Source organism: Salvelinus alpinus, chromosome 2 (assembly GCF_045679555.1).
Source record: "Salvelinus alpinus chromosome 2, SLU_Salpinus.1, whole genome shotgun sequence".
In the NCBI taxonomy this organism is placed as follows: Eukaryota; Metazoa; Chordata; class Actinopteri; order Salmoniformes; family Salmonidae; genus Salvelinus; species Salvelinus alpinus.
This window is the reverse complement of record NC_092087.1, coordinates 88,522,529-88,543,137: the sequence shown is the minus strand read 5'-3', so window position 1 is coordinate 88,543,137 and position 20,609 is coordinate 88,522,529. Positions and strand designations below refer to the sequence as shown.

The window sequence follows — 20,609 nt, the reverse complement described above, 5'->3', positions numbered from 1 at the left end:
TCCAAGTTTAACTAACTCTAAATCTATCTTTTTTAAAGAAAATGCTGAAAAATGCAGGAGCTCATCTGATCATCTGATCATGACCTCTCTCTCTCTCTCTCTCTCCTTGTTAGCTAGCTAGCTTCTTTCAGGAGAGTCCCTAGCAACTGCCTAGCAACAGGTAAACAACTTAGCTAGCTAAGAAAACGGTATAATTCTATTAATTTTTTTTACTTTTTCAAAAGCCTTTCTTCTTTGTTTGCTGCTTGTTTGGTCTCCTATTCAGTCTTGCAGTTTTCTTTTGCTTTTTTTCGATGTACTTTACTCTAAAAACCATGTAAAATTCAATATTTGTAGGAGCTCATCTTTTCAGCTGTTGCTGCTTAATTTGGAACTCCGGAACACTCTCTCTCTCTCAATTCAATTCAATTCAATTCAAGGGGCTTTATTGGCATGGGAAACATGTGTTAACATTGCCAAAGCAAGTGAGGTAGGTAATATACAAAAGTCAAATAAACAATAAAAATGAACAGTAAACATTACACATACAGAAGTTTCAAAACAATAAAGACATTACAAATGTCATATTATATATATGCAGTGTTGTAACAATGTACAAATGGTTAAAGCACACAAGTTAAAATAAATAAACATAAATATGGGTTGTATTTACAGTGGTGTTTGTTCTTCACTGGTTGCCCTTTTCTTGTGGCAACAGGTCACAAATCTTGCTGCTGTGATGGCACACTGTGGAATTTCACCCAGTAGATATGGGAGTTTATCAAAATTGGATTTGTTTTCGAATTCCTTGTGGATCTGTGTAATCTGAGGGAAATATGTCTCTCTAATATGGTCATACATTGGGCAGGAGGTTAGGAAGTGCAGCTCAGTTTCCACCTCATTTTGTGGGCAGTGTGCACATAGCCTGTCTTCTCTTGAGAGCCATGTCTGCCTACGGCGGCCTTTCTCAATAGCAAGGCTATGCTCACTGAGTCTGTACATAGTCAAAGCTTTCCTTAAGTTTGGGTCAGTCACAGTGGTCAGGTATTCTGCCACTGTGTACTCTCTGTTTAGGGCCAAATAGCATTCTAGTTTGCTCTGTTTTTTTGTTAATTCTTTCCAATGTGTCAAGTAATTATCTTTTTGTTTTCTCATGATTTGGTTGGGTCTAATTGTGCTGTTGTCCTGGGGCTCTGTGGGGTGTGTTTGTGTTTGTGAACAGAGCCCTAGGACCAGCTTGCTTAGGGGACTCTTCTCCAGGTTCATCTCTCTGTAGGTGATGGCTTTGTTATGGAAGGTTTGGGAATCGCTTCCTTTTAGGTGGTTGTAGAATTTAACGGCTCTTTTCTGGATTTTGATAATTAGTGGGTATCGGCCTAATTCTGCTCTGCATGCATTATTTGGTGTTCTACGTTGTACACGGAGGATATTTTTGCAGAATTCTGCATGCAGAGTCTCAATTTGGTGTTTGTCCCATTTTGTGAAATCTTGGTTGGTGAGCGGACCCCAGACCTCACAACCATAAAGGGCAATGGGCTCTATGACTGATTCAAGTATTTTTAGCCAGATCCTAATTGGTATGTTGAAATTTATGTTCCTTTTGATGGCATAGAAGGCCCTTCTTGCCTTGTCTCTCAGATCGTTCACAGCTTTGTGGAAGTTACCTGTGGTGCTGATGTTTAGGCCGAGGTATGTATAGTTTTTTGTGTGCTCTAGGGCAACGGTGTCTAGATGGAATTTGTGGTCCTGGTGACTGGACCTTTTTTGGAACACCATTATTTTGGTCTTACTGAGATTTACTGTCAGGGCCCAGGTCTGACAGAATCTGTGCAGAAGATCTAGGTGCTGCTGTAGGCCCTCCTTGGTTGGTGACAGAAGCACCAGATCATCAGCAAACAGTAGACATTTGACTTCGGATTCTAGTAGGGTGAGACCGGGTGCTGCAGACTGTTCTAGTGCCCGCGCCAATTCGTTGATATATATGTTGAAGAGGGTGGGGCTTAAGCTGCATCCCTGTCTCACCCCACGACCCTGTGTGAAGAAATGTGTGTGTTTTTTGCCAATTTTAACCGCACACTTGTTGTTTGTGTACATGGATTTTATAATGTCGTATGTTTTACCCCCAACACCACTTTCCATCAATTTGTATAGCAGACCCTCATGCCAAATTGAGTCGAAGGCTTTTTTGAAATCAACAAAGCATGAGAAGACTTTGCCTTTGTTTTGGTTTGTTTGGTTGTCAATTAGGGTGTGTAGGGTGAATACATGGTCTGTTGTACGGTAATTTGGTAAAAAGCCAATTTGACATTTGCTCAGTACATTGTTTTCATTGAGGAAATGTACGAGTCTGCTGTTAATGATAATGCAGAGTATTTTCCCAAGGTTACTGTTGACGCATATTCCACGGTAGTTATTGGGGTCAAATTTGTCTCCACTTTTGTGGATTGGGGTGATCAGTCCTTGGTTCCAAATATTGGGGAAGATGCCAGAGCTAAGGACGATGTTAAAGAGTTTTAGTATAGCCAATTGGAATTTGTTGTCTGTATATTTGATCATTTCATTAAGGATACCATCAACACCACAGGCCTTTTTGGGTTTGAGGGTTTTTATTTTGTCCTGTAACTCATTCAAGGTAATTGGAGAATCCAATGGGTTCTGGTAGTCTTTAATAGTTGATTCTAGGATTTGTATTTGATCATGTATATGTTTTTGTTCTTTATTCTTTGTTATAGAGCCAAAAAGATTGGAGAAGTGGTTTACCCATACATCTCCATTTTGGATAGATAATTCTTCGTGTTGTTGTTTGTTTAGTGTTTTCCAATTTTCCCAGAATTGGTTAGAGTCTATGGAGTCTTCAATTACATTGAGCTGATTTCTGACGTGCTGTTCCTTCTTTTTCCGTAGTGTATTTCTGTATTGTTTTAGTGATTCGCCATAGTGAAGGCGTAGACTCAGGTTTTCCGGGTCTCTATGTTTTTGGTTGGACAGGTTCCTCAATTTATTTCTTAGATTTTTGCATTCTTTATCAAACCATTTGTCATTGTTGTTCATTTTCTTCGGTTTTCTATTTGAGATTTTTAGATTTGATAGGGAAGCTGAGAGGTCAAATATACTGTTAAGATTTTCTACTGCCAAGTTTACACCTTCACTATTGCAGTGGAACATTTTACCCAGGAAGTTGTCTAAAAGGGATTGAATTTGCTGTTGCCTAATTGTTTTTTGGTAGGTTTCCAAACTGCATTCCTTCCATCTATAGCATTTCTTAATGTTACTCAGTTCCTTTGGCTTTGATGCCTCATGATTGAGTATTGCTCTGTTCAAGTAGACTGTGATTTTGCTGTGGTCTGATAGGGGTGTCAGTGGGCTGACTGTGAACGCTCTGAGAGACTCTGGGTTGAGGTCAGTGATAAAGTAGTCTACAGTGCTACTGCCAAGAGATGAGCTATAGGTGAACCTACCATAGGAGTCCCCTCGAAGCCTACCATTGACTATGTACATACCCAGCGTGCGACAGAGCTGCAGGAGTTGTGACCCGTTTTTGTTGGTTATGTTGTCATAGTTGTGCCTAGGGGGGCATATGGGGGAGGGAATGCTGTCACCTGCAGGCAGGTGTTTGTCCCCCTGTGTGCTGAGGGTGTCAGGTTCTTGTCCAGTTCTGGCATTTAGGTCGCCACAGACTAATACATGTCCCTGGGCCTGGAAATGATTGATTTCCCCCTCCAGGATGGAGAAGCTGTCTTTATTAAAGTATGGGGATTCTAGTGGGGGGATATAGGTAACACACAGGAGGACATTTTTCTCTGTTAAGATAATTTCCTTTTGAATTTCTAGCCAAATGTAAAATGTTCCTGTTTTGATTAATTTAATGGAGTGAGTTAGGTCTGCTCTATACCAAATTAGCATTCCCCCTGAGTCCCTTCCCTGTTTCACACCTGGTAGTTTGGTGGATGGGACTACCAGCTCTCTGTAACCTAGAGGGCAACCAGTGGGTCCGTCTCCGCTATACCATGTTTCTTGCAGGATGACAATGTCTGCATTACCGATTTCTTTGGTGAAGTCCGTGTTCCTGCTCTTTAGGCCAAAGGCAGATGACCTCAGGCCTTGGATATTCCAGGATGATATAGTGAAGGCTTTTTGTTCCATAAAGTGTCCAATGTTGTTGGCCGTGTGGTTTGGCCTCAGGCCAGTAAGTGTGAGCAGAGCCTGCTGAGCATCTGGTACATGCCGTTGGCTTGGGCGAGTGTAAGAGTGGGGGTTGGGCCTGTTTGCCCGCTCACTACCTGGGCGTATGTGTGACTTCCATGTTGATGCTCTCTTTGCGGGGGTGGGGTGCATGGGGTGGGCAGGAGTGGCATAGGTCTGATCTGAGGGGGCCTAAATGGGGTGTGGGCATGGTTGATGTGGGGGGGTGTTGATTGGTTGGGGTGGGGGTGTGGATGTGTCTGGGGGTGCTGTGGTCTGGATGTAAGTCCTCTTGGCGTGGGTCCTCTATGTGTAGGTCCACGGGGGGGTCCTGCAGGTCTTGGAGGGTGTCTCGCTGTCTCTCTTTCTGTCCACAGAGTGTCCATCCTGACCCTACCAAAGAGAATGTGTCCGTCCTGACTGTAACAGTGACACATACACAACATTTTTCTCTGTTAAGATAATTTCCTTTTGAATTTCTAGCCAAATGTAAAATGTTCCTGTTTTGATTAATTTAATGGAGTGAGTTAGGTCTGCTCTATACCAAATTAGCATTCCCCCTGGGGGTGCTGTGGTCTGGATGTAAGTCCTCTTGGCGTGGGTCCTCTATGTGTAGGTCCACGGGGGGGTCCTGCAGGTCTTGGAGGGTGTCTCGCTGTCTCTCTTTCTGTCCACAGAGTGTCTTCATTCCAGGATCTGTGGTGGTTCTCTTCAGTCCAGGTTCTGTGGTGGTTCTCTTCAGTCCAGGTTTTGTGGTTGTTCTCTTCAGTGCAGGTTCTGTGGTAGTTCTCTTCAGTCCAGGTTCTGTAGTGGTTCTCTCAGTGGGAGGGTCCCCTCACATTCTGAAAGAATATACTGAATTAGTAATTTACACTCCCACTGGTCCGTCTCCGCTATACCAATCAACACCCCCCCACATCAACCATGCCCACACCCCATTTAGGCCCCCTCAGATCAGACCTATGCCACTGGGGGTGCTGTGGTCTGGATGTAAGTCCTCTTGGCGTGGGTCCTCTATGTGTAGGTCCACGGGGGGGTCCTGCAGGTCTTGGAGGGTGTCTCGCTGTCTCTCTTTCTGTCCACAGAGTGTCCATCCTGACCCTACCAAAGAGAGCATCAACATGGAAGTCACACATACGCCCAGGTAGTGAGCGGGCAAACAGGCCCGGACCCACTGGTTGCCCTCTAGGTTACAGAGAGCTGGTAGTCTGGGGGTGCTGTGGTCTGGATGTAAGTCCTCTTGGCGTGGGTCCTCTATGTGCAAATTGCCATCATACAAACTGTGGCAGCAGACTGTGAAAATTAATATTTGTGTCAATCTCAAAATTTTTGGCCACGACTGTAGTGCTAGAGCAAAAAACGTGCACCCAAGGGGGGCCCCAGCTCCAAGTTTGGGAAACCATGAGTTACAACTCCATTTCTGTTAATTTACGGTGTCACGACAGTCTCTTTCATACTATTTTCATTGTTACCTCTCTCTCTCTCTCCAGAGTGTCCGTCCTGACTGTAACAGTGACACATACACAGGTCTGAACATGAGGACCATGTCCCCTGACTACGACACTCTGGCAGTATGTCTCTTAAAATGAATTTTGTTTGTTTGTGAGTGTGTTTGTGTGAAAATGATGGAAAGACTGGTGTTGCCAAGAACACATGCATTTCCTCTCTCTCTCCCACTCTCACTACCACTACCTGGGCGTATGTGTGACTTCCATGTTGATGCTCTCTTTGCGGGGGTGGGGTGCATGGGGTGGGCAGGAGTGGCATAGGTCTGATCTGAGGGGGCCTAAATGGGGTGTGGGCATGGTTGATGTGGGGGGGCAGGAGTGGCATAGGTCTGATCTGAGGGGGCCTAAATGGGGGTTGGGCATGGTTGATGTGCTCTGCTCACACTTACTGGCCTGAGGCCAAACCACACGGCCAACAACATTGGACACTTTATGGAACAAAAAGCCTTCACTATATCATCCTGGAATATCCAAGGCCTGAGGTTGGTACATGCCGTTGGCTTGGGCGAGTGTAAGAGTGGGGGTTTCATGTTCAGAGGTGTGTACAAACAGGCCCAACCCCCACTCTTACACTCGCCCAACCCAACGGCATGTACCAGATGGGGTGCATGGGGTGGGCAGGAGTGGCATAGGTCTGATCTGAGGGGGCCTAAATGCTAAGTTTGGAGGATCCACGCCAAGAGGACTTACATCCAGACCACAGCATTTAGGCCCCCTCAGATCAGACCTATGCCACTCCTGCCCACCCCATGCACCCCATCTGGTACATGCCGTTGGCTTGGGCGAGTGTAAGAGTGGGGGTTGGGCCTGTTTGTACACACCTCTGAACATGAAACCCCCACTCTTACACTCGCCCAAGCCAACGGCATGTACCAACCTCAGGCCTTGGATATTCCAGGATGATATAGTGAAGGCTTTTTGTTCCATAAAGTGTCCAATGTTGTTGGCCGTGTGCCGTGGACCTACACATAGAGGACCCACGCCAAGATATGGTGTGGATGTGTCTGGGGGTGCTGTGGTCTGGATGGTGGTTCTCTTCAGTCCAGGTCACCAGAGTATGAAAGCCAACGGCATGTACCAGATGGGGTGCATGGGGTGGGCAGGAGTGGCATACTGGTCTGTATGTATATAGACACGTGGTGGTTCTCTTCAGTCCAGGTTCTGTGGTGGTTCTCTCTTGGTAGGAAATGGGGTGTGGGCATGGTTGATGTGGGGGGGTGTTGATTGGTTGGGGTGGGGTGAGATTGACACAAATATTAATTTTCACAGTCTGCTGCCACAGTTTGTATGATGGCACAGCTCCAAGTTTGGGAAACCATGAGTTACAACTCCATTTCTGTTAATTTTTGAGAAAGATAAAATATTCATGTGTAGGTTATTTGTGTCAATCTCAAAATTTCTGTAGAGAGAGAGAGAGACCATGTCCCCTGACTACGACACTCTGGCAGTATGTCTTTAAAGAAATTATCTTAACAGAGAAAAATGTTGTGTATGTGTCACTGTCTTACACTCGCCCAAGCCAACGGCATGTACCATTCCACTGAAGAAATGAATTTTCATTTCTCAAAAATTAACAGAAATGGAGTTGTAACTCATGGTTTCCCAAACTTGGAGCTGTCACTTACTGGCCTGAGGCCAAACCACACGGCCAACAACATTGATACCTCTCTCTCTCTCTCCAGAGTGTACAAACTATCTTGGATGTCCCCTGACTACGACACTCTGGCAGTATGTCTCACATCCTGACCCTACCAAAGAGAGCATCAACATGGAAGTCACACATACGCCCAGGTAGTGAGCGGGCAAACAGGCCCAACCCCCACTCTTACACTCGCCCAAGCCAACGGCATGTACCAGATGCTCAGCAGGCTCTGCTCACACTTACTGGCCTGAGGCCAAACCACACGGCCAACAACATTGGACACTTTATGGAACAGGGGCATTCTCTCTCACCTGTGTATGTGTCACTGTTACAGTCAGGACGGACACTCTGGAGAGAGAGAGAGAGGTAACAATGAAAATAGTATGAAAGAGACTGTCGTGACACCGTAAATTAACAGAAATGGAGTTGTAACTCATGGTTTCCCAAACTTGGAGCTGGGGCCCCCCTTGGGTGCACGTTTTTTGCTCTAGCACTACAGTCGTGGCCAAAAATTTTGAGATTGACACAAATATTAATTTTCACAGTCTGCTGCCACAGTTTGTATGATGGCAATTTGCATATACTCCAGAATGTTGACTGTTACAGTCAGGACGGACACTCTGTAGAGAGAGAGAGAGAGAGAGAGAGAGAGAGAGAGAGAGAGAGAGAGAGAGAGAGAGGAAAGGCAGATGACCTCAGGCCTTGGATATTCCAGGATGATATAGTGAACACCCCCACCCCAACCAATCAACACCCCCCCACATCAACCATGCCCACACCCCATTTAGGCCCCCTCAGATCAGACCTATGCCACTCCTGCCCACCCCATGCACCCCACCCCCGCAAAGAGAGCATCAACATGGAAGTCACACATACGCCCAGGTAGTGAGCGGGCAAACAGGCCCAACCCCCACTCTTACACTCGCCCAAGCCAACGGCATGTACCAGATGCTCAGCAGGCTCTGCTCACACTTACTGGCCTGAGGCCAAACCACACGGCCAACAACATTGGACACTTTATGGACTCTCTACCACTCTCTCTATATCTTTCCCTCTCTCTCTCTCTCCCTCTCCAACTCTCTCTATATCTTTCCCTCTCTCTTTCTCGCTCTCTCTCTTTCTGTCCACAGAGTGTCCATCCTGACCCTACCAGTGACCCCAACAGTGACATGTACACACCTCTGAACATGAAGACCAGGTCACCAGAGTATGACACCCTGGCAGTAAGTGTGTTTGTGTGCGTGTGTCCATAAACATTTTAGTGGATATTCCAGGATGATATAGTGAAGGCTTTTTGTTCCATAAAGTGTCCAATGTTGTTGGCCGTGTGGTTTGGCCTCAGGCCAGTAAGTGTGAGCAGAGCCTGCTGAGCATCTGAGAACCACCACAGAACCTGGACTGAAGAGAACCACCACAGAACCTGGACTGAAGAAAAGTACCTCAGAACACATGCATTTCCTCTCTCTCTCTCTCTCTCTCTCTCTCTCTCTCTCTCTCTCTCTCTCTCTCTCTCTCTACAGAGTGTCCGTCCTGACTGTAACAGTCAACATTCTGGAGTATATGCAAATTGCCATCATACAAACTGTGGCAGCAGACTGTGAAAATTAATATTTGTGTCAATCTCAAAATTTTTGGCCACGACTGTAGTGCTAGAGCAAAAAACGTGCACCCAAGGGGGGCCCCAGCTCCAAGTTTGGGAAACCATGAGTTACAACTCCATTTCTGTTAATTTACGGTGTCACGACAGTCTCTTTCATACTATTTTCATTGTTACCTCTCTCTCTCTCTCCAGAGTGTCCGTCCTGACTGTAACAGTGACACATACACAGGTCTGAACATGAGGACCATGTCCCCTGACTACGACACTCTGGCAGTATGTCTCTTAAAATGAATTTTGTTTGTTTGTGAGTGTGTTTGTGTGAAAATGATGGAAAGACTGGTGTTGCCAAGAACACATGCATTTCCTCTCTCTCTCCCACTCTCTCTACCACTCTCTACCACTCTCTCTATATCTTTCCCTCTCTCTCTCTCTCCCTCTCCAACTCTCTCTATATCTTTCCCTCTCTCTTTCTCGCTCTCTCTCTTTCTGTCCACAGAGTGTCCATCCTGACCCTACCAGTGACCCCAACAGTGACATGTACACACCTCTGAACATGAAGACCAGGTCACCAGAGTATGACACCCTGGCAGTAAGTGTGTTTGTGTGCGTGTGTCCATAAACATTTTAGTGGGAGTGTAAATTACTAATTCAGTATATTCTTTCAGAATGTGAGGGGACCCTCCCACTGAGAGAACCACTACAGAACCTGGACTGAAGAGAACTACCACAGAACCTGCACTGAAGAGAACAACCACAAAACCTGGACTGAAGAGAACCACCACAGAACCTGGACTGAAGAGAACCACCACAGAACCTGGACTGAAGAGAACCACCACAGAACCTGGACTGAAGAGAACCACCACAGAACCTGGACTGAAGAAAAGTACCTCAGAACATCAACTGAAGAGAACCACCACAGAACCTGGACTGAAGAGCACCACCACAGAAGCTGGACTGAAGAGAACCACCACAGAAGCTGGACTGAAGAAAAGTACCTCAGAAAATCAACTGAAGAGAACCACCACAGATCCTTGACTGAAGAGAATCACCACCGAATCTGGACTGAAGAGAATCACCACAGAAGCTGGACTGAAAAGCTACGGTTCCAATCTAAAGCTAGGCCTCACACCTCTATTCTCTTGCTACCATATCAAGATGGTTTTCCAAACCATGAACTTTAGCTTTTGAGTAAATGCTGGAATATACTTTTTATTTTATTATTATGATAATGATGTATATTGATGATAAATGGGATGGGTTATGCTTCTGCATTTTTTACAACGGGATTTTCCATTTCCATATTTTTTCTTGTGTACTAATCTGTTTACTATCTATAGTTGAAGATTATATTTCTGATATTTTTCTATGGAATTTTGCCATTTAGGGATTTATAACATCAATAGTCCTACTTTCCTCAGCAACTAATAATTTAAATATTTTTAGCTCTTGGGCCAAGTTTCTCCTGATGTGTTTAATGATGTTTCACTTTGTATTGCTGTCAGACATTATTCTCTATTTTATGTTTTATATTTTATAATACTATATTGTTCTGTGTCATGATATCACTTGTATTGTCATCACATTTTTCATTTTTACGTATTTTATATACGTTAAATACATGTTTACCTTTGCAGTTTTTACAGTGTGTTTTAGTGTCAATACAGTATAAGCATCATGTTGTAAATAAGATCAACATTTAAGACAATAAATACATTGATTATTTGATCAATTTATAATACATTGATTCATAACTATTTCCACTCAGCTCTTGTTTCTTGTATTTCTGCCTATTGGACACATGATGGCGGCATTGAATCATTGAACCATGAGTGGCGAGGCCAGCGTTTCCTCAACTCAGTCCTGGGGACCCCAGGGGGTGAACGTTTTGGTTTTATCCCAGGCACCACACAGCTGATTCAAATAATCAAATCTTACTGTCAAGTTGATTACTCAAACACAGAGGCAGTGTTACTTAGTTGTCTTATTAACCTCAGAAATATTAGTTCTAGTCACTGAAATGACCCTAGTTTAACCCTTTGTTGTCTCCTCCAGTGAAGGGTATTCAGCTGTAGAAGCACGGCCAGGATTTATTATCACTAAAACAGCTGTTTTGCAATGAAGGTCTACAGCAGCCTCAACAGCACTCTGTAGGGTAGCACCATGGTGTAGCCACAGGACAGCTAGTTTTCGTCCTCCTCTGGGTACAATGACTTCAATACAAAATCTAGGAGGCTCATGGTTCTCAACCCTTCCATAGACTTACACAGTAATTATGACAACTTCCGGAGGACGTCCTCCAACCTATCAGAGTTCTTGCAGCATGACCTGACAAGTTGTCCGACCAATCAAAGTATCAGATATTAAATCTAGTTCTGGAAGCATAAACTTCAGCCAGCTAGCACTGTAGTGCATAAAATGAGTTGAGTAGTTGACTCAAAGAGAAAGACAATAGTTGAACAGTTTTGAACAAATACATTTCTTTTAAAGTGAAGGAGAAGCAAGAGAGAGCGGGAGAGAGCTAGCAGACTATTTAGTTGTATTTTTTCCCTTTCACTTTCACTTACTTAGCCAGCAGCTAATGCAGCTAGCTAGTTTAGCCTACTCAAACAACCGTCTCAAACAGAGAGGGATGGTATGTTCGCTAGTTGGCTACGGCTATCCAACACTGGAACTCTTCCAAGTCAAGGTAAGCTTTTGGTTTTATTAATTTATTGCCACGTAAGCCCACCGGTGTAACTGCTAAACTGCTTGCTGACTGTACACTGTACTGCACGATTGTAGCGTGTTTACTAACTCATTAGTTTTAGTAGCTATGTTGACAATACGTTAGCTAATATGGTAACAATGATGTAGGCTGTGTGTAGCGTTAGCAGTCATGATGTGAAGGTTTGGCTTGGAAAGGTTTTTTCTCCTGCTCACAGACAGCTGATGTGTTGTGCACTGAAGTCCACAAGTGAAGGGAAAAGGTGAGAGGAGTATAATGCAGAGATGTGAAAAGGAATTCTACAATGGACAACGTGATCATGCTGCTTGAATGTGATCAGAGGTGTATTCATTCCACCGATTCTGTTGAAAAACGAAATCAAACGGAACGAAATGGGGATAAACATACCTGAATTTGTCAAAAATGTACTCAAATTTTTCTCTCGACCTGTACACCTACGTTATAACCTTTCATTCATAAGCTAGGATGTAGCAACCGCATGATGGCTATAGGGAACATTACAGTATCATGACATGTAGTAGCTTAAACATATCCATGTTACATTGAACGGGGAGAATGTAATATGAATGACAGTCATCCAAAATGCTGTGAAAGAAATATGGCCATGCTCAGAAAAAATGTGTGTCCTCCATCTTAAATGTGTGTGTCTGTCTGTCTGTCTGTCTGTCTGTCTGTCTGTCTGTCTGTCTGTCTGTCTGTCTGTCTGTCTGTCTCCCTCCATCTCCCCGCCATAGTATAGACAGGCTGCACAACCAGACCCCACCACAGGGGGCAGAGTACATACAGACTGTCCTACCAGACCCCATCACAGGGAGCATAGCCATTATTAGAGGAGTTTGATTTCTGATTTAACCAAAACACTACAACAATAAATAAATACATGCTGTACATCTAACATAGATTTATTGTGAGGTTTAGCTACAATGTTTCCTGAGGGGAGGACCTCTCCCCCCCTTCAGGATTCCAGTGGTGGACCTCTCCTCCCCTCATGACTCATGGTGGACCTCTCCTCCCCTCATGACTCCAGTGTTGGACCTCTCCTCCCCTCATGACTCATGGTGGACCTCTCCTCCCCTCATGACTCCAGTGTTGGACCTCTCCTCCCCTCATGACTCCAGTGGTGGACCTCTCCTCCCCTCATGACTCCAGTGGTGGACCTCTCCTCCCCTCTGGACTCCAGTGGGTGAGTATATTTATTCTGGTTATTCCACAGTATACATTTCTACTGTTATAGGTTCTATATGCTGTCTCAAATAGCACCCTGTTCATATATTCCTTGTATTTTGACTGTGGTCAACTTCCTCCCTTCCTCTCCTCCTTCTATATTCTGTGCTGTAGGTGAGATAGAGAGTGTCAGAGTTCTACATTCTATTTATATGTTCTTTACTGTAGGTGTGGGAAGATCGAGAGTATCAGAGTTCTACAAGAGAGATTATGTGCCTTTGTCAACTTCAAGAATCCCAACATGTCCACTTGCACCTTGGAGAGGCTAAAGGTGAGAGGTGGGATGAAACATAATGCTGTCATATGCATTTAACTATGTGAGATGTGCTTTCAATTTTTTTAGTTTGAACTTAAGGAGTTTGTACTTTTGGGACCATGCTATTGGTTCAATTGCACTCTTAGGATAATCTTTATTTAACCTTTATTTAACCAGGCAAGTCAATTAAGAACAAATTCTTATTTACAATGGTGGCCTGGCGAGAGGCAAAAGGTCTCCTGTGGGAACGGGGGCTTAAAAAAGGAGATGCAAACTAGTGGCATGGACTGACAACTAGAAACAGCTACATGTCTCAATAACCTGTTCATCTATTTAACCTTTGAACTCCTCCAAGGAAAGACATTCCAAGATCAAGGGGCTGAATAATGAAAGGACTGTTTTCCATGTTTGGTTCTAATTTTCGGTACTGTTAGCATTAAACTAGATTGAGATCTGAGTTTGTATGTGTTCTCATTTCATGCTAGAAGAGAGGATATATAAAATGGCAGTTTTCCTTATTAAATGGTTTTCTGAATAAGAATGTACCAGAGTTTGAGCCTGCGTGTTGCTACTGATGTCCACCTGACAGCACTGTAGAGATCACAATGGTGAGTTAGACGTCTCTGCATGATACACAGAGTCAAGAGCCTTCAGTGGAGAGCTTGAGTCTTGCACATAAATAGAATCATCATTGTCCAACACAGACAGAAAAGTACAACGATTCAACTCCTTTCTGGCGGCAAATGAAAAACAAGCCGGAAATAAAATCCAATGCAATGTTATTGGTTTCATTGTACTTTTGGGGCAATGCTATTAGTTCCATTGCACCTTTCTTTTGGACGACCACCGGCTGTTTCTATGGTGACAAGTGTCGCTTCAAACACAAGCCTGACCAGAGAGGAAGAGACAGGAAACCATGGCAACCCTGACCACCACGCAGTGACTGGATAGTAGAGAGGGAGGAGAATGATGAAGATGAAGGAAGAGGATGAGGGACTGTGTCCCTACTTTAAAAGGGAACAGGATGCTTGGGAGGGTGTCACCCCGTTTGTAGTCCTCTGGCACAGACCACAGATCCCAGACAGAACACTAGACATATAGAATGAGTGTGTGAAGTGTCAATCAAAGTGAAGAGGAGTGCACCTCTGATTTCCTTCCCCCTCTCCCTCGGCCTGAGCTGTGAAACATGGAAATTACATCATCATTAAAACCTTGAAGGGATCTTTGCCCAGTGAACCTCCTCTATGATTACCATGTTGTAGACACTAAGGGGGCTGACATCTGTTGTTATCATGTGTTTTACTGTGTATGTATGTTTTGTCATGTGACTGGAAAGGTAACCTGAATGTGTGACTCCTTGTGATGTCACTGTGAGACTCACTGCCAGCCTGATGCCATAGGGTGCCTAGTAATTACCCCTACAGGGGATAAATTAATGCTATTTTTGAATTGAATTACAAATGAATTATGGGGCATGTTCCAGGCAGACTATATTGCAGTCACCTGCCTGCTCTCACAAACATTAGTCCTTCTCCTTTTTTACCTAAAGGGGTACTATAATTCAAAATCAAATATCTAAACAATCCATGGTATGACCACATTAAAACAATTCCATATGTCAGCTAGTAGAACCCCCCCAAACGGCTCAGACTTTTAGAGGTTCAGAATCCCAGTGTCAGAGGGAGCAATGTCCAGCACCTAAACACACAAATCACATCAAATTGTATAAGTACAACAGGTGTAGACCTTACTGTAAAATGGTTACTGACAAGCCCTTAAGCAACAATGCAGTTGTTAATATGCAAGAAAATATTTGATTTTTTAAATTATAAAAATGAAGAAAAAAAAAATCACACAATAAAATAACAATAATGAAGCAGCATAAAACAATTACATGAAAGATTATTCATTGTCATTTAAAAAAACACGCATCATACAGACACAATAGGACACAATAATCCCAGACAGACAGACAGACTTAGTTATATACATGTCAGGGTTCACTTTGAGTCCATTGTTCTGAAGATCAGTGAGCTGAACACATCTCTTTCACACAAGAACACACTGGAAACTCAGAGCAGCTTGCCTTGGCCTTGGCATAATGACAGCTCACTGTTGTCTGTTGTTTCTAGTTAGCTAATGTTGATGGCTAAATGGTAGCTAACTAGTTAGCTCACAAGCTAACTATGGGGTCTGTTGTAATTCAGCGGCAGCACATCATATTGTTCACAATCCAGTCCATTCAGAGTAGCTGTGTGATGCACAAAAACACTTGTTTATCACTGAATAACAGCAGCTTCATGTAGCTAACAAGCTAGTTGAGATCACCAGTTCACTCAATTCAAACGCCAGTTCAACATAAGTCCCAATAACAGTACTTTTATGTACGTGACTGTTTTATTCTATATATATATTTTTTACATTTTCTACCTTGTATTTAAGGTATTTTAATCAGACAAGTAGGGACATATGAAGCCTGGAAGCTGCAGTAATGTTGAGATGTCAGTAGGGAGAGCTCTAGTCTAGAACACTGGTACCAAAGATACTCCCCTTTCATCTGTTCTGGAACCTTCAGTACCAGCTGATGTGGAGTGATGGGAATGGGTCACATTGTGTCTCTTGTTAAACATGTAGGTCCACTCCTCAAATAAAGAAATGTACCTACAGTATGATGACTTTAGACCATTTTCTATTTAGATACAGTAACATCCCTTATGTGATATGCTGTTCATGCATGTTAATGGCCTGACTAGGCAACTTTTAAAACGTGTCAACCACAGAACTCACACTTAGGCTACGCCTGCTTCTACTAATACTTACAGTAGACTACTTCTTGTTTCCACACAGTGACAGTAAGTTGACTCACTGTACAAGACCTCTCCCCTTCACTTCACTCTGTAAGTACACTTGACGATATCTTGGAATATAGTTTTAGTTTTAAAGTTTTTAGCCAAACATCACATGACTTACTGTATCTTTGTACTTGTTGGTTTATTTTGAACTGTGTTTTGGTTGTTACATCAGGGCCTGTATTCATAAAGTGTCTCAGAATGTCCGTATAATTATGATCTAAAAGGCTAAACTGATCCCAGATCAGCTCTCCTACTCTGATACACTTTGTGAATACTGATCCTGGACTGTTGTTTCACCAGGAATACCCAGATCTCCATTCAATAGGGTCATGTTCACTGTCAAAGTATAACAGGGTCTAGTATAACTGTGTGTGTGTGTGTGTGTGTGTGTGTGTGTGTGTGTGTGTGTGTGTGTGTGTGTGTGTGTGTGTGTGTGTGTGTGTGTGTGTGTGTGTGTGTGTGTGTGTGTGTGTGTGTGTGTGTATACATGTATTTTTATATATTAATCTGATTGTTAGATATACAGTCACGACCAACATTATTGGCACCATTGACAAATACTGAGCTATATTGTGTGCTACAAAAGATGGGAGGTACATTGTACATGCGATTTCACATAAATACTTGTGCATGCTATTTTAAGAGCTCTGAGAGCAACAGATTGTGGTGGAGATATTTTGAAAACGGCCGAAAGTAAGAGTGAGAGAAAGAGTGATTGGAGTGAGTGGATGCTTCATAAGAGGTTTAGGAGTAGTATTAACATGAGACACAGTGATGGTGGGTTGTGTATAGGAGTAGTATTAGCATGAGACACAGTGATGGTGGGTTGTGTTTAGGAGTAGTATTAACATGACAGTGATGGTGGGTTGTGTTTAGGAGTAGTATAAACATGAGACACAGTGATGGTGGGTTGTGGTTAGGAGTAGTATTAACATGAGACACAGTGATGGTGGGTTGTGTTTAGGAGTAATATTAACATGAGACACAGTGATGGTGGGTTGTGTTTAGGAGTAGTATTAACATGAGACACAGTGATGGTGGGTTGTGTTTAGGAGTAGCATTAACATGAGACACAGTGATGGTGGGTTGTGTTTAGGAGTAGTATTAACATGAGACACGGTGATGGTGGGTTGTGTTTAGGAGTAGCATTAACATGAGACACAGTGTTGGTGGGTTGTGTTTAGGAGTAGTATTAACATGAGACACAGTGATGGTGGGTTGTGTTTAGGAGTAGTATTAACATGAGACACGGTGATGGTGGGTTGTGTTTAGGAGTAGTATTAACATGAGACACGGTGATGGTGGGTTCTGTTTAGGAGTAGTATTAACATGAGACACAGTGATGGTGGGTTGTGTTTAGGAGTAGCATTAACATGAGACACAGTGATGGTGGGTTGTGTTTAGGAGTAGCATTAACATAAGACACAGTGATGGTGGGTTGTGTTTAGGAGTAGTATTAACATGAGACACAGTGATGGTGGGTTGTGTTTAGGAGTAGTATTAACATGAGACACGGTGATGGTGGGTTGTGTTTAGGAGTAGTATTAACATGAGACACGGTGATGGTGGGTTCTGTTTAGGAGTAGTATTAACATGAGACACAGTGATGGTGGGTTGTGTTTAGGAGTAGTATTAACATGAGACACGGTGATGGTGGATTGTGTTTAGCAGTAGTATTAACATGAGACACAGTGATGGTGGGTTGTGTATAGGAGTAGTATTAACATGAGACACAGTGATGGTGGTTTGTGTTTAGGAGTAGAATTAACATGAGACACAGTGATGGTGGGTTGTGTTTAGGAGTAGTATTAACATGAGACACAGTGATGGTGGGTTGTGTTCAGGAGTAGCATTAACATGAGACACAGTGATGGTGGGTTGTGTTTAGGAGTAGTATTAACATGAGACACAGTGATGGTGGGTTGTGTTTAGGAGTAGTATTAACATGAGACACAGTGATGGTGGGTTGTGTTTAGGAGTAGCATTAACATGAGACACAGTGATGGTGGGTTGTGTTTAGGAGTAGTATTAACATGAGACACAGTGATGGTTTGTGTTTAGGAGTAGTATTAACATGAGACACAGTGATGGTTTGTGTTTAGGAATAGTATTAACATGAGACAGTGATGGTGGGATGTGTAAAAGAGTAGTATTAACATGAGACAGTGATGGTGGGATGTGTAAAGGAGTAGTATTAACATGAGACACAGTGATGGTGGGTTGTGTTTAGGAGTAGCATTAACATGAGACACAGTGATGGTGGGTTGTGTTTAGGAGTAGTATTAACATGAGACACAGTGATGGTGGGTTGTGTTTAGGAGTAGCATTAACATGAGACACAGTGATGGTGGTTTGTGTTTAGTAGTAGTATTAACATGAGACACAGTGATGGTGGGTTGTGTTTAGGAGTAGTATTAACATGAGACACAGTGATGGTGGGTTGTGTATAGGAATAGTATTAACATGAGACACAGTGATGGTGGGTTGTGTTTAGGAGTAGTACTAACATGAGACACAGTGATGGTGGTTTGTGTTTAGGAGTAGAATTAACATGAGACAGTGATGGTGGTTTGTGTTTAGGAGTAGCATTAACATGAGACACAGTGATGGTGGGTTGTGTTTAGGAGTAGTATTAACATGAGACACAGTGATGGTGGGTTGTGTTTAGGAGTAGTATTAACATGAGACACAGTGATGGTGGTTTGTGTTTAGGAGTAGTATTAACAAGAGACACAGTGATGGTGGGTTCTGTTTAGGAGTAGTATTATTAACATGAGACACAGTGATGGTGGGTTGTGTTTAGGAGTAGTATTAACATGAGACACGGTGATGGTGGGTTGTGTTTAGGAGTAGTATTAACATGAGACAGTGATGGTGGGTTGTGTTTAGGAGTAGTATTAACATGAGACACAGTGATGGTGGGTTGTGTTTAGGAGTAGTATTAACATGAGACACAGTGATGGCGGGGTTGTGTATAGGAGTAGTATTAACATGAGACACAGTGATGGTGGGTTGTGTTTAGGAGTAGTATTAACATGAGACACAGTGATGGTGGGTTGTGTTTAGGAGTAGTATTAACATGAGACACAGTGATGGTGGGTTGTGTTTAGCAGTAGTATTAACATGAGACACAGTGATGGTGGGTTGTGTTTAGGAGTTGTATTAACATGAGACACGGTGATGGTGGGTTGTGTTTAGGAGTAGTATTAACATGAGACACAGTGATGGTCGTTTGTTTTTAGGAGTAGTATTAACATGAGACACAGTGATGGTGGATTGTGTTTAGGAGTAGTATTAACATGAGACACAGTGATGGCGGGTTGTGTATAGGAGTAGTATTAACATGAGACACAGTGATGGTGGGTTGTGTTTAGGAGTAGCATTAACATGAGACACAATGATGGTGGGTTGTGTTTAGGAGTAGTATTTACATGAGACACAGTGATGGTGGGTTGTGTTTAGGAATAGTATTAACATGAGACACAGTGATGGTGGGTTGTGTTTAGGAATAGTATTAACATGAGACACAGTGATGGTGGGTTGTGTTTAGGAGTAGTATTAACATGAGACACGGTGATAGTGGGTTGTGTTTAGGAGTAGTATTAACATGAGACAGTGATGGTGGGTTGTGTTTAGGAGTAGTATTAACATGAGACACAGTGATGGTGGGTTGTGTTTAGGAGTAGTATTAACATGAGACACAGTGATGGTGGGTTGTGTTTAGGAGTAGTACTAACATGAGACACAGTGATGGTGGTTTGTGTTTAGGAGTAGAATTAACATGAGACACAGTGATGGTGGTTTGTGTTTAGGAGTAGTATTAACATGAGACACAGTGATGGTGGGTTGTGTTTAGGAGTAGTATTAACATGAGACACGGTGATAGTGGGTTGTGTTTAGGAGTAGTATTAACATGAGACACAGTGATGGTGGTTTGTGTTTAGGAGTAGTATTAACATGAGACAGTGATGGTGGGTTGTGTTTAGGAGTAGTATTAACATGAGACACAGTGATGGTGGGTTGTGTTTAGGAGTAGCATTAACATGAGACACAGTGATGGTGGGTTGTGTTTAGGAGTAGTATTAACATGAGACACAGTGATGGTGGGTTGTGTTTAGAAGTAGTATTAACATGAGACACGGTGATGGTGGGTTGTGTTTAGGAGTAGTATTAACATGAGACACGGTGATGGTGGGTTCTGTTTAGGAGTAGTATTAACATGAGACACAGTGATGGTGGGTTGTGTTTAGGAGTAGTATTAACATGAGACACAGTGCTGGTGGGTTGTGTTTAGGAGTAGTATTAACATGAGACACGGTGATGGTGGGTTGTGTTTAGGAGTAGTATTAACATGAGACACGGTGATGGTGGGTTCTGTTTAGGAGTAGTATTAACATGAGACACAGTGACGGTGGGTTGTGTTTAGTAGTAGTATTAACATGAGACACAGTGATGGTGGGTTGTGTTTAGGAGTAGTATTAACATGAGACACAGTGATGGTGGGTTGTGTTTAGGAGTAGTATTAACATGAGACACAGTGATGGTGGTTTGTGTTTAGGAGTAGTTTTAACATGAGACACAGTGATGGTGGGTTGTGTTTATGAGTAGTATTAACATGAGACACGGTGATGGTGGGTTGTG

At 43.1% G+C, this 20,609-nt stretch overlaps 1 protein-coding gene and 1 long non-coding RNA gene across 2 annotated transcripts in view; both read left to right on the top strand.

Annotated features, from left to right (window-relative positions):
• Nucleotides 1-20,609, top strand: part of LOC139541509 (uncharacterized) — a 103,447-nt gene that overhangs the window by 28,368 nt on the left and 54,470 nt on the right. The gene's annotated exons all lie outside the window — the stretch shown is intronic.
• LOC139568097 (uncharacterized) lies at nt 9,071-10,609 on the top strand. The gene is made up of 3 exons (XR_011673513.1): nt 9,071-9,184; nt 9,408-9,500; nt 9,577-10,609. It is a non-coding gene; the product is annotated as an uncharacterized lncRNA (long non-coding RNA).